The sequence below is a fragment of the Pteropus alecto genome, unplaced genomic scaffold (assembly GCF_000325575.1).
Source record: "Pteropus alecto unplaced genomic scaffold, ASM32557v1 scaffold25, whole genome shotgun sequence".
In the NCBI taxonomy this organism is placed as follows: domain Eukaryota; kingdom Metazoa; phylum Chordata; class Mammalia; order Chiroptera; family Pteropodidae; genus Pteropus; species Pteropus alecto.
Genome location: NW_006441955.1, coordinates 37647660 through 37663131, shown reverse-complemented (window position 1 = coordinate 37663131; position 15472 = coordinate 37647660). Strand labels below are relative to the sequence as shown.

General features: G+C 38.9%; 1 pseudogene; it reads left to right on the top strand.

Moving 5' to 3' along the window:
- Window positions 1-14643, top strand: part of LOC102895689 — a 153408-nt pseudogene extending 138765 nt beyond the window's left edge.
- The last annotated feature ends 829 nt before the right edge of the window (window positions 14644-15472 follow it).

Sequence of the window (15472 nt, the reverse complement as noted above, 5' to 3'; positions counted from 1 at the left end):
GAAGGCATTTTTTTTAACTCACACATAGAAACCAGTAGGCAGAGATTTGGGTACCAGTTTAAGTCAGTCACTCGCACCTGCGCAATGAAGACCCCAACAACCTTCGACTCACCTGAGACTCATTATACCATCATTATAATATGATGCATATGCCCGGAAGTTCATTAATATCATTAGAACAGACTGAATTCTGGGAACAAACATGGGCAGAAAGCAACATGATGAATCACTGAGTCCTGTCAATCTTAGTTGTCAATCAAGGAAGCCCACTCCTCTAAGAAAAGTAACCACCCACTGCAAAAAAGGGATAAAAACCCTGAAGTCTTTGTTACCAGACCTTTTGGTAACAAGGCCACGCTTCTCTCGCTCAGGCCTGCTTCCACGTCTGGAAGTGTACTTTCCTTTCTAATAAAACTTTTCTTTTTTACTGTATTTCGGTGTCTTGCTCAATTATTTGTTCGAGACATTAAGAACCTGGACAATGCCCCGGGAGAGGACCCCACTCTCCGGTAACAGAAGCAGATAAACAGAGTTAATGAAGGACAATTGCCCATCTCACCACATTCATCCAAAAGTCCCCCAAAGAGATTGGGAGCATCCTTATGCTAGAGGAATAAAGGTTCAAATCAATTCCTTGAGCCAGGTGACCCCAGTGGACATCTGTATTAGAGAGTAAAAGTAAATGTTTAATTTTCATGTATCATGTATTTTTTTTTCTGCATTTTAATCCTGTTTATTTATCATGTCTTAAAAATGAAAAACAATAAGGGGTGAGGAACAGATTGTAAGAGTCAAAGTCTCAATGTCAGCTTAATGTAGAGAGGAGGCAAGAGAACTAAAATGTTAAGTCAAGTTACATTCAGAGACTGCAATATGCTGATCAGCCCTGCAGCCAGGCCAGGAAGAATCCTGCAGAACAAAGGCAGATTTCTGCTGGGATTGCTAACAAACAATTTCCCCACACTGTGAAGGGAAAACAGGAAAACAGGGTCTTTAAATCGTGCCCACAGCAAAATAAAATCATTCATTTCCTATGACTAAAACCATGGGGAACCTGTGGATCAAAGGCTAGGAATTGCCAGCAGGCCTCACACTATATGTTCTTAACTTTCCACTCTTCGTGCTATTATCCTTTCTCACTGTATGCCCATAACAAAGGGAAATGGGCAGTCTTTAAACTGATTCACAAGAACTAAAAAGTGGCGTATAAACTGTATTCCCTGACATTTGGAGCGTTTTTTTTTTCTTGGCTTTTTGTCTTTGCTTCCTCTTGTCTGTGCTTTTTTCTTTCTCTAATAAACTTTCCTTTTGACTTTGACTTTGGCTGGCATTTGAATTCTTTCTTGCCCTCAGCAGAGAACCCTCTTCTCTCTCAGTGCACGGCTCGAGTTCTCCCCTCAGGGGAATTAGCCCTGTCTTGCATCAAGCTGACATAAACCTAGCAGAGAATAAAGTTGAATATGAGAAAAACACGTGGCCAAGAAGTTGGCATCCATAGGTACAACAACAGATGTGACCTGGAGCCCAGGATGCAAGAACAGGTAAGGGAGGAAAGAGGGAAGCATTTCCAAATGCACAAGTAAAGTTCTGTGTCCAAAAAGTCAATATGGTCAAGTAGGACAAAAATTAAGCCAAAAATAGATGACCTGCACTTTCAGGACCAGGGATTCAGCAGAAGCAGGAGGGAGAGGCTGGCATCCAATAAATAGCTTAGGAGCTAATGGGGCAGCTTCCCCAGGTGGCACTTTGAGACTTTGATTGTTGCTCACCGAGAAAGCAGTGGATGCTCTCTACTAGGTGTGGTGCTCCCTTCTCCGCCTGGGTAAGCAAAGGCCAGACTGTGGCCTTGACTGCTGGAAAAAGGTAGAGATCCACAACGAGTGACTATAGCTGACAATCTCCTTTTGGTGACTTTAACGGTCCCTCAGCTCTGCTCTTGGGTAACATGTCAACACTGTAGGCTACCAACTTCCGTGATTGAACTACAAGTCATCATCTTTTGTCATTTTTTCCTGTCTGTGGGAAGCCAGTTGTCAAGGGGAAGCTCTTGCAAGATGATCAGTCTAGTTCATCCCTGGGTAATGAGCCTGCTAAATATAACTGAGTGACTCTCTTTCACCTTTGGAAACCATAAAGGAAAACATAATATAACAGCTTTGGTGACAGGAGGGGAATATTTTAATGGACAATATGACTATCTGCAAAATAAAAAGCAGGAAGCATTAGTGAACACCAATTACCCAAGGATCCCAGTAGCAGCGCCGTATTATAGACCAGAAATATCATCTCTGGCTATCTGGAGTCCATTTTGTCCACTTTGTGCAGAGAAAAATGAACTAAGGGGCAATAGACTTATATGAAAATTGATTGTTTTGAAACACTAGCACAATTTTCCCCTATAGGAGTAAATTGTTCTGGTCCTTAGAATCATGCAGCTCAGAAAAAGAAGGAGCTTGACAATTAGCATGCTGCCTGCACACTCAGAAAATCTCACATGGTTAGATACATCCAAGAATTCATCTTAGTGATTTCATTAAGTCTTATTCAGCTCAAATTTGTGAGTCAGAGCTCAGAAATGGCACCAGAGGGGAATGAAAGAGGTCATCTGGATTCCCAACATTTCCATGTCCTCCTGAATCATCTGGCTAACACAACATTGCTGAGGAAATTAGATAAAGATCTAAAAGACTGAACCATCTCTCAAAGCCATCACTTGCCCCCAGCCCACTGATGTCCCCTTACTCTGACTCCAGTCTTCTCTAGAAGGTCTTCCTGCACCCAGCCTCACCCCTTCCTAACTTCCACATAGCAACCTAGAGTGATCTTTCTCAAGAACAAATCTGATTATTTTATTGCTCTGTTTACAACTATGCAAAAGGTTCCTATTGCTCTTAAGATGTGGGACAAACACCTTAGAAGGCCCAGCATGATTTGGCGTCCCTTCATCCCTCATCGCTGTCCTCGCCATGACTATCCCATCCTCATGCTCCAGTAACATTGAACTTCAGGTCCTAGAGTAACCTCTTTTCTCCCATCTCTGGACCTTCACATCTATTGTTTCCCTCTGGCTGAAACAATGATCCTCTTGCCCCTCTACCTAATTAAGTCTGATTCACTCAACCCAGGTTGGATGCAGTTTACTCTTGGAAGCTTGTCTTGACCCTATGGCCTGAGTGAGAGACTCAGAGTTCTGGCCAGCATCTGTCACAGTCCTAATCACTCACTCATTTGTCATGCTTTGATTGCTTGTCTATTGGTCATGCCACACTGTCTGAGTTCTGCAAAGCTAAGCACAAAGCTTGTACGGTTCACATATACCTTTCCAGCACCTAGCAGAAACCCTGCACACCATAGGTATACAATTGATATCTACTGAACATATGGAAGAAAACAAGAAGAATTAAGTATAATATACTTCATATGCATTATTCCAAATTTTTTTTTAAAAGACTAACACTTGCATAAAACCTTAGTATTTTTTCTTAGTCTCTGATTTTTTCTTTATGTTTTGCAAATCTCTGAGCCCCTTACAACTGCTATATTAGGGGTTTGACAGGCAAGAGTTGGTTCACATCCTCAGGAATTTCCATACAAGAAGGGCAAGGAGAGACTAAAGAGACAGGCTACTCCAGATTGTTAGGTGGTGGGTTTAGTAAGCAAGAGAGCTTACGAAGTTTGTCTTGGGCAGCTGCAAGATGAGTAGGTCCTGCACCTGCCTGCCAGAATCTTAAAAGTTTATACAGAAGCCTTACCTGGGTTTAGTCATTTATACCATCCAAATGGTTGCAACACTACACTGCTCTCTCAAGTTTGCATCCTTGAAAACAGCTCTCACTGTGGAAACAGGGGGCAGAATGTACATTCCAAAGACAAGGTGAAGGGATGAGGAGCATCCAATTACCCGATTCTAGCTCACAGGTTGACTGGTTACCACATAGTCTTGGTGACCTCCCCCAACAGCAAGTCATGAAAGCAGAGGGATCTGTATCTTACATAAAGTCCTCATGCGAGATCTTGCTATAGCCTGCACCAAGGAGTCCTGCCTGAGATGCTTTACACTGTACCAGACCACCCAGTACTTCACATGGGAAAAAAATAATCTGATTTCTAACAGAGAAAAGAGCCTAAGGGATTCTTTTATATAACATTTGAAGAGAAAAGAAGTTATCGTGCAATCTGTGATTATCTTCAGACAATTTTTAGGTTGTCAACAGTGTTGCATTTTCTTCAAATTTTTGGAAGGGAAAAATTCACAGTGTAGACAATTTCATTTGTCTGTTTTATTTTTAAAATGGGAATATGTTAAGGTGAGAAGGGGAAAAATTTCTAAAAACAAACAAAAAAGAACCATTATTATGATACTATAAAGCATTAACCAAAAAAAAAAAAGAAGAAGAAGAAGAAAAGAAAAAGAAAAAGAAAAACCGCAGGGAGGAGGTCAACTGAGGTGGAAGAGGAAAGCTGACCAATAAGAGAGCCCAACTCATCTGTTTCTCTGCCTCCTTAAACTTGTTATTGCTGACCAGACCTTGACACAAAAAAGTACCACCCACATCCAATAGCTGCTAAGAAGCCCTGACTACTGATCAAACCTAATTACCTAATTATCAGAGAAAGAGAATGAGAAAGAGAGAGAGAGAGAGAAAGAGAGAGAGAGAGAGAGAGAGAATGAAATAGAGCCAGTCTTTCCTAAGATATATGAGAACCAACACAATTGTAAGAGTTTGAAAAGCATTTGGTAGTAACAGCCCTTTCTCATGTGTCCTTACAAAATAGTTTACAAATGTCTCTTAGTATCAAGAAATAAACCAACAAAAAATTAAGTACCCACTATGTGCCTGGTTTTGTTCGTTGCAGTCCCATATATAAGGGAAGTATATCAGGTAGAGCCTCTGCCCTCACAGAATCCAAAATCTTGTTAGAGAACCAATACACATGGAAAATAGGATATGTAAACAGATATAGACAGAGAGCTTACAGTTAAAAACAAGGACATTAAATTCCAACTTTCCAAACCAATGACATAGCATTTAACACTAACTAGAAGAGCTAAAATAACAAAGCTCAAACACTGGATGGAACTCTCTTATATTGCTAGTGGGATTGTAAAATGGGGCAACCACTTTGGAAATCTGTTTGGCAGTTTCTGGTTAAACTAAACATTCCAATCCACTCTGGTAAGCAAAAGAAATGAAAATATACGTCCACAAGAAGACTTGTATGAGAATGTTTATAGCATTCTTACTCATAGTAGCCAAAACTGGAAACAACCCAAATGTCCATCCACAGGAGGATGGGTAAATAAATTATGGTCTATTCATACAATATAATGCTACTCAGTTATTTAAAAGAATGATCTACCGATTATAAAATAGCATACATGAGTTTCAAAATATTATGTTGACTGAAAGAAATCAGGCACAAAAGAATATATACTGTATGGTTCCATTTATAAGATATCCAAATATAGAGAAAACTAATATATTGTGATATAAATCAGAAAGTCGTTGAGAATAAAAATTAACAAAGAGGTACATAGAGCTTTCTGAGGGCGATGGAAATTTTATATCTTATTTGAGGTGGTAACTATATAAGTGTATATATAATTGTCAAAATTTATCAGATTTAACTCTTAAATCTATAAGTTTTATTTTACGTTATTTCTCAATTTAAACAAAACAAAACAAAACCTTATTTGCAATTTTGCAAAAAGAGCCCTGTTCATAGTTCCCAGATCTTCATGGTTTGTATAACTTTACTACCTAGAAGTACTTCCTTCTTAGACCCTTTACATGCCCAAACCTCCCAGAAGAGAGACCACTAAACATTTCCAGCCTTTGGGGAGATATAGTGTTTAGAGAAGGCAAGAAGCATCTTACACTAAGGCAGAAGCACAAAGAGGTTAAGCAACTTTCTTAATATCTCCCAGTTAGTAAATAATAGTATCAACACTCACTACCTGTCTCTAAAGTTTATGCTCTTTTCAATACCCCTATTGCATCATTCTATATTGTAGATACTCCTCAAAAATGCAGGGCCAAGATCCGCATCTGCTGTGCCAAAAGAGGAAGGAAATGTTATGACCCATAGAGTTTCTCAGGGAAAGGGAGATTAATACCCATTAACAGCGAGTGAGGAGAGATTTAATCAAGAATAAGGAAAAGCAAATCCTTGAATATATTTAACAAACAAATCCCAACATCCAAAATATATAAAGACCCCCTCCAATTCAGCGAAGAAAAATATTAACAATCCATAGAAAAAAGGCCGAAAGATATGAAATGGTAGTTTACAAGAGAAATAAAAAAGCCAAAATCATGCTAGTTTTGTTAATAATTAAAGAAATAAATAATGAAATACAAATTTTATCCATAAATTTGTCAATGTCTTTAAAGATGACAATATCCTATGTTGGCAGGAATGTGGAGTACTTACGTATACAGTGCGAAACCATATAAATTGATATAACATTTCTGGAAGATTTGACAGTATCTTCTTTTGACAATTTGACCATATCAATCAAAATATAAATTATAACACACAATCCCACTTTCATCTCACAGAAATACTAACACAGATTCACAAAGGTAAATATATAAGGATTTTCATTAAAGTGTTGTTTGCAATGGGAACAATTAGAAACAATATAAATGCCTATGTATAGGGAATTGATTAAATATGTAATGCGAAACCACATGGTGAAATGCTATGCAACTGTTAAAAAGAATTAAATGGTCTTAAAGTTGCAAAGAAAGGGCTATGCTTGAAAATTTGTTCAAGATAAATTACTAAATGAATAAAGCAGGCTGCAATATGTGTGTGTGTGTGTGTGTGTGTGTGTGTGTGTGTGTGTATACAGACACACACACACATATATTTATAATGTTGCCATTTTTATTTTAAAGCAAAGAAGACAGGAGTTAAACTATACACTGGGTGATGATTCCTGATTCACTAGACATTCATAGATTGAATAAGATTATGTATTTGAGCATAGTAGAAACTCAAATACTGTTTGAATTTGATTTGTAAGCAACCAGCAAAGAGAACAGATGCTGATTCTTGGCAGAAACCCTAGAAGTTGAAACAAGGTCCTATCTTGATAACCCATTGATATAAATGACAGCATGGTTTTTATTTCTTTAACACTTCGAAGTTTATAAAGTATTTTCACATATATTCTCTTAATTTCGTAAGCTCATCAATTTCTTGAGGCTGACATTGTCATTCTCATGTTATGAAGAGGAAACCTTCAGAAAGATTAAGTAAATAACCTATGTCAATTTTAGAAAGACAGAAATCAAGTCTGATCAATTCCCCCACAGTATACCAGACTCCTATCACAGTGTATCACAAAAAAAAGTCCTCAGAAATTTATTTAGTGAGTATGTGGGTGAGTGAGTGAGTGAGTAAGTGAGTGGAAGTGAGCATATTTGCCTCCAGGTCTTTCTTTTGCAAATAGAAACTCTTTTCATTCTTCTACTGCTAGGAGATAGGCAAGCAGGAAGTAATCAATATAAGAAGACCTCAAGAATAGAAACCAAAACATGCAGCAGCTTCATCCTCATCTCCCATAGTAGAGAAAGCCAAACCCTCTAGGTCAGAAGCAATGGCATGCAGTTCTGAGCGCCTCTGTGATGCAGACTCACACAGATCCCACAGTGCAACCTAGGAGAGTCTCTGGGACACTGTAATTCTGTTGAGTTTTAGCTTCCTTATATTCCTGATGTCACTTTCATCAAAATCTGATGGAGTGGGGCACAGATCTAATTTTATGTCTCTGTTCTGCCCCTTACCACTTCATGTAACTTCTTAGTCTCTGTTTCTTCATCTGTAAAGAAGGAATGCCAATAGTTGCTACCCAGCAGGGATATAAAGGATTAATGGGATAATGTAAGTAAAGTACAAACTTGATACAAACACTCAAAAGTTGCTAATAGTTTCTAATTCTTACCTGGTAGGATAAACATCAAAAGTATGGCCACAGAAAGTGTGCAGAGAGCAGTGTTAAGCAAAGGTATTTGTGTGCAAATATGTGTGTGCATGTGTATACATTAGTGTGTGTGGGGGGGGCGGGGGGCAGTTGTTTAAGGAGAGCAAGGAGCCTGGGTCCTGAGCAGAGGTGGTTTTGTGTTTTGATAACAGCGGTATTTCAAAGAAGCTCTCTGAGGAGTAGGTCTCTCAAACTGTTACTGCTCTTTTGCAGAGCCATTAAGACAATTCTCAGGCCCAAACCAAAGATTGGAGTCACCTCAGGTATCTCACCCCTGCCTGGGAAGCCTTTCTAATATCCTTTCATGCATATGGGTAAAATTGAGGATCCCGTAGGAAGAATGTATTCTAATTGAAAGCTTGCTGTTTCTTCATTCAGCCCCCCAAGTCCTGATGTTTTGCTACCCGATTATAGTAAAGAATGAAAGTGATGCCGCAATTTGCTGTGCTTTTGCATCCCAGTCACATTTATTAATCAAGAGTCTCTATTCCAAAGTAGTTCTAAAGTGTTATTCCTTCAAATTGGAGATGTCTCCTTTAGAAATTTTGCTCAGAGTCTATAAACACAGGGGAAATGAAAAGAAATAGCTTCTCCGTTACTCTCATCTCCTACCTGACGCTGTTCACGTTCCTGCTGTTAATAGAGCAGCGCCAATCACAGGAGCTCAGCTGCACTTTTCCCACTGGCAGTGTTGCCATGATACTCTAAACCAGCTACGCCAACAGGGCAGAGCCAGGGCAGGGCTGGCTTTCTCACAAACCATCTAACACCAGATCTTTAAAAATGTCATAAAGTGGCACAAGAACAAAGAGGAAGAAAAAATTTTCCAGAACATTCTAGTGTCTTCCCAACTCCACACCAGCCCTTTCTCAAAACTTGAGCATGTCCCTAGCAAAATTGCCTGTGCTTTCTATTTTTCCAGAAGAGAGAGAAGAACAGGGGTATACTCCCTATTAGCCAATCCAAATCCTAGTGAGCTCACATGGGCACAGCCTACACTGACTGGTGGAGGCTGTCCATCCCTTACTAGTGTTGTGACCAAAATAACCAGGCCCAACTCGAGTGCTCTAATCCAAGAGACAGTTTATTAGCCGGCGGCTGTCCTTGCAAAGGAGCAGCCCCGAGACGCAGGGGCACAAAGGTTTTAAGCCCTCGATCCCATCCCCCACATCCTTAATCTTTACACAAAAGACTATATCTCCTCCATTCATTAACTGATAACTAAGAGGTGGGTAAGCAAGCAGGGGTACAGAAGCAGAATGCATCATTGTTAAAATATTTTGTACCTATAGGCAGTGATCCGGCCAGTAAATCCCTTTAGTTAATAAATTTTTAGCAGATAACTAACTAGAAGTGAGACATGGCGGTTAGCACGTTACCATGTCTTATCCTTAGCCTATTGTTTCTAAAGGTGAGGTCACTACACTAGGAATGGCTCAGCTTGGTTGTGGGGTCAGGTGACCATTCGCCTAATTTAATGGCACCAGAGACCTGGTAGTCAGAACACACAGCAGGAACACAGAAAGCCATAAGGTTGTTGGGGACGGTGAGGAGGAAGGACTTTGAATGTGGCTAAGGTAAAAAGAAACCTGGTGGCCCCTCCTAGTGGCCTCTACATGAACTGTCTGCTAACCAGGAGTCCCCAGGAGTATTCCTGAAAGGTCAACACAAAATTTTGCTTGGCTCCGCCAACGTATGTAGAATGTTTTCCCAATGCGGAGTATATAACAATGAGCACAGCACAGTTCTCCTCAAGTTCTGGCCCTTGAGGAGTTCACCTGGCTTAGGCTGGTTTCCAAAGGCCCAGGTGTGTGCAACACCAGTGACAAAGCACTTGCTGGTCTGAACCCTCAGAGCACTTGAAATAGTGTGGGCAGGGAGCACACAGAGGGGCTACCCAGGGCTGGCAGAACCTACAAGGGGGACCATCCTCTTCAGGCCTAGGTTCTCTGCAATGGAATGGAATAGGGAACAGAGTTTACCCTGCTTACTACTTAGATAATGTTAACTATATTTCCTGTCCCCAAAACTGCAAAATTCCTATAGAGATGCCAGAGACGGAGGGCCTGACTGGTTTGCAAAAGGAGCCTTTACTCACCCTTATGGAGGAATGGCAGCTCCCAGCCCTGTCCCTAGAGCCACTTCTCTGATTTGAAGTAAGATTACTCAGGCAAGGAGAATTGTATCAAGTAATATACACACTAGCAGTGTAAAAATAAAAAATATGTGCAGTCTCCAAACCTTTACCAAAACTGAGAATAATCTTTTAATTTTTTCATGTTGATGGGTATTTTAATTATGCTACATCCATAAAATGGACTAGTACATACCCACTAAAAATCAGATTTTCAGAAAACAATGACAAAATATGATCCTCTCTGTTATGACTTGAATCGTGTTCCCAAAAACATTTGTTAAAATCCTAACCCGCAGTACCTGTGAATGTGACCTTGTTTGGAAGGAAGGTCGCTGTAGATGTAATTAGGATCAATTCAGTTAAGGTGGGCCTTAGTCCAATATGACTGGTACCTTTATAAAAACAGGAAAACACCAGGGAAGACAGAGACACACAGAAAGAACATTATGTGATGACAGAGGCAGAGATTAGAGAGATGCAGCTGCAAGCCAAAGAATGCCAAGGATTGAAGGCCACCACTAGAAGCAAGGAGAAATTCTACCCTGTGTCGCAGAGGGAACATAGCCCTCCCAACACCTTGATTTTGGACTTCTGAACTACAGTCCTGTGAGATAATATCTTTCTATTGTTTTAAGCTATCCAGTTTGTGGTGCTTCGTTACAGCAACCCTAGGAAACTTATACACTCATGTACTGTTAAATGGGAACAAATAAAAAGAGGACACAAACTCTTATTTGGTACCTAGTGACTTAAATATTTTTCACTATATGTTTACCAGCCCTCTCAGTTTCTTATGTGAATAATCTGTTCACACCCTTCCAGGAAAGGTAATTCTTAAGGTTGAGAATTTTTCAGCATTCCAGCCCAGGGGTCAAGGTGTTGCAGGGCTGACCACTTGGCCAGCCCCCTGAGTCTCCTTTGTTTTATTTAGAGTAAAAACCCAATGCTATGAGGGTTAAAATCTGATTCTCTCCATTGTCCCTTAGTTCTCTTCCAAGGTTTGGTCTGGCCACTGACTTAAGTTTCTTCTTTGGCATAGAATATATTTAATGCAAAATTACTTAGCTTAAATTATTTCTAATGTTTCAAACACATTTCTTGTTCCAGGACGAAAGAATTATTACAAATACAATAGCTTGGAAACATTAAACATTGCATAAATTGCCTAATTGGGCTCTTATGGTTGTCAGGTTCTTGGATGAGCATCCTTGGAATTTAAGATGGGTCTAATTGGGCAGGATGTATATTTCTTCCCTAACCCTTCCCTTCCTCACCCAAGCCCTCCACCCTCAAACCCTTATACTTTGAAGTTGGAATTCATAGAGGTGAGAATCTGCAGACTTGGTCTCCTTCTACAGCCCTCCTCCCCATCTATAGCAAATCACAGCCTCCTTTCCTCATCAAAGGAAGCTGGTCACCGGGCAAGGCTGTTGATAAGGGGGTAAGGTATGGTCATTTTACAAGAGACATATTATGGAGTCAGTCGCTAATTGACAAGCTTCAAATACCCTTCTCATATGTAGGATTTCTAAATATAATCTGTAGCCATCGTAATTTTTCACAAGTAATCCATTATCTGTTTTACATGTCAAAATCGTGACTCTCAAATTAGGAATACTCAAAGCAATTGCAAAACATAAACCCCTATTCTATTATAGCCCTTATTACTCTGTGTTGTTTTATGTACGTGCATAGATTTCCACAAGAGACTATGAGATTTTAAATTCAGAGTCATGGCTTATTTATTTTTATATCTTCCCAGCCTGTACCTTTCATGGTAAATGCTCAACATGTCAATGTCTTTTTTGAAAAGGATTGCTGAGAGCTTAATCTAGACTTCTTCATCTTTTGAATTGGGACTTGAAATATTACTATAGTTTCACCAAATGAGAAAAGGAAATGATGGAGGGACTAGCATGAGATGGTATGCAAGCAAATTTTTGGGAAATTGTAATTTGGTTGGAGTGGCTGGAAGTAAGGTGGGGAAAGAATCCAATGGAAATTTGTGAAGAGTTGCAAAGTGTTTTTCCAGATTAACCTTTCAACAATAATGAACATAATCATTTTACTGTGATCTGTCCCTTACTTTAAATCCAACTAGCTTCCTCTTATTCAGCAAACATATTGAGCATCTATAGAATTTGGGGCACTTTTTTAGGATTCAGTATCTGGCTCAGCCTTACCCCTCCAATGGGTTATCCATTGCTTTAGAAATGTTTTGTAGATATTTATGTAGTTGGCCTTAGCTCTGATCCTTACAAGACAAGCTAGAGATTGCATATTTAATTTCTTAGTATCTTTCCACAAAATCTGCATAAATGTTTAATATACACTGTTCTTTAATATATGCTTTTGAAATGAGTTAGGCTAAACTCAAATGGAAGCATAGTAGAAGGAAGAGGGCTTATAGGCGGAAAAGAATAAATATTAAGAAGACCTAGAAAGGACAATATTAGTGCAAGGAAGGAAACAATTAGAACTAAGAATAAAAGAGGATTACTTAGAGGGTGTTAAAAAGCATAGAATCCTAGGACTAGATGGGATAAATTTTAAGTTTAGATAGATTTCTAGAAACCACCACTTAAAGACACCTAACTTAAGAAAAAGGATAGACAGGACTCTACCGTTCTTTCTAATGCTGAGATTCTAAGAAGCAGACAGCGATATTGCTGTGACTCATGTTTGACTAAGCAACAGGAGGACTATTTAAATACCCCCAAATTCATGGCCCTGATGTCCAAGTTCTGAGCAATCTAGCCAAAGATAGGATGGTAGTTACAGCAGCTGAACTAACTCCTCAGTACTGGGTGGATTAGGTTAATAAAATTTTAAAGCATGAAAAAAAAGTCACAATACTTTTACTTCTTTATTGCTAAAATACACTGTCCAAGTTCTGGGCCTGTGAAACCAGAAGATCCTGCCTCAATTGCATTACATATCCACATACATTATTTCTGACAAGCCAAGTTAACAGCACTGTTTCTAACTTGTGCAAATCAAACTGTTCCTCAAAGTTGCTGTTTCCTGATAGAAGAAACAGTGCTCCCAAAGTTTCATTGCTCCTTTATGATGTTGGTGGTAACATGGGTATCACAATAGTGTCACATAACTCTCTTGTAATATTTTTGTTATATCAGGTTTGAGTGGACCTTGGGCAAAAGATGACTAATGACACCCCCTCCTCCTTCAGTGAGGGACAAATGAATCAGACACCACACCAGGAAGAAGTAGAAATATGAATCAGACATCTTATTTAAAGTTTTGTCTCTAACTAGTGATAGAGTCTTGCAAAAGCCCCTCTATGTATAACTGATTATCTCCTTTTTAAAATGTGTCCACATTAAGCTTCAACATCTTGACTCTTGGCTACTACTCCAAAATCTAATTGAACCTCAGTTTGTTATGAAACAGATTTTATATTTTCACTGTCTAAATATTGTGGAGGACAAAAAATTCTATCCAGGTATTTGGATACCTGCTGGAAAAAAAAAAAACAAAAAACACTTAGCTTATTATGCATGAGATTTATCTCCATAGCAACAATTTAAAACAGAGGAAGCCTTTGGCACTGATTCATTCACAAAGTAAAGAAGCTACTTTATACAAGTTCTACCATTTTGTAAGATGGACTTTTTTAGGGCACATTCATGCAGCTGGCAAAGCTGGAGCCAACATAAACTGAGAAAAAAAGCAATAGTACAGAAAACTGGCCTCTGAAATCTTAAAGGAGAATTGGGATGCAGCCATGGAAGATCTTACATGGTTAAAAGAGACCAAAGATAACTTGGTGAGTTCTCCAATGTCTTCAGCAGTGAACATGGTGCATTCACTGGTCCCTGTTTTTTTCAACCATTCCCAAAGACTGCAATAACATTATTGATCTCTTCTTCTACCAGCCATAGTATTTTAATGCAATTCAGATGATGTGTCCACATATTCTTCACTATTTGACTATAGCAGTCAGAACAAACAAAGATGTTAGAAAATGCTGGCAGGTGCTAGAAGATCTGGTTCAAGTTATTCAACAAGAGTCTTACACATGTAAAAACCCAATGATAGAGTTTGTTGAATTCTTATATGTTAACTTTGACTTTGATGGAGCTCAGAAAAAGACAAGGGAATGTGAATCTGTACTTGTGAATGACTTCTTGGCGGCTTGTCTTGAGGATTTCATTGAAAATGCCTGTCTCTTTATATTTGAGATTTTTTGTTGCAACCACCAGTGTATCAGCATTAACATGTTAGCAGATAAATCGAACATGATCCAGAAGAAGCTGAAAGGTGGATTGTAAATTTGATTAGAAATGCAAGACTGGATGCCAAGATTGACTCTAAATTAGGTCATGTGGTTGTGGGTAACAATACAGTCTCACTCTATCAACAAGTGATTGAAAAGACCAAAAGTCTTCCATTTAGAAGCCAGATATTGGCCATGAATATTGAGAAGGAACTTAAATAGAATAATAGAGCAGAGGCTCCTAGCTGGGCAACTCAAGACTCTGGCTTCTACTGAAGAACTGTAAAGAGAAGAAAAAAACTACAAAAGATGAAATAAAAAAACTATTAAATAATTTTGGAAACAACATATTGAGCATAAATTTTGGAGAATTTGAATAAAATTTACTGTATTTCAAAAAAAAGCACACAGTCATTTTAAATTATAAAACTGTGCTTTCATTTCTCCTCTAAGAACTCAAAAAATTCATTCATTAGACTATTAGGCTATACAATAAGACAGAACTCAGAACAAAACAAATTCTTAGGTACTTGCTCTCCAAGAGGTAAGATGTTTCAAGCTTTTTGAGCTACCCCATTAATATTGCAAAGTAGTATAACTATGCTAACATTGGTGTTCACAGTACTTTGCCATGAAAAAAAAGAAGGAAGTTGTCCACCTTTAACCCAGAAATTCTTCTCTGGTCTCATTGTTATTGTGGTCATTCCCCTTGATGCTCTCATGCCATTTATGGACCAATAGATACGAAGAATTACCAACCTCTCATGGAGAATTTGACATGGATAAAGCTATACACTAGAAGACTAGAAGGAGGATGCTTTGGAATATTTCAGAAAATAGAAGCTGGAGAAGGACTTTTTTGAGTAATGAGCTTCCCTGGAGCCCTAGAAATCACAGTATTCCTACATGTCAGCTAATTTTGTGCCCTGACACAGAATTTCTTCAGCAGGCATGATGCCGAACAGTCATAATTTTATGGGTCCCAGAAACTTTTAACATGAACAGATCATCTGTAAATAAGCTCAGGCCCTGCCAGCTTTCCTTATGGTTCAAAACTGAACACCTAAATCTGAAATGACTTTAAAAGCTGCCTAAAGCTGTAAGA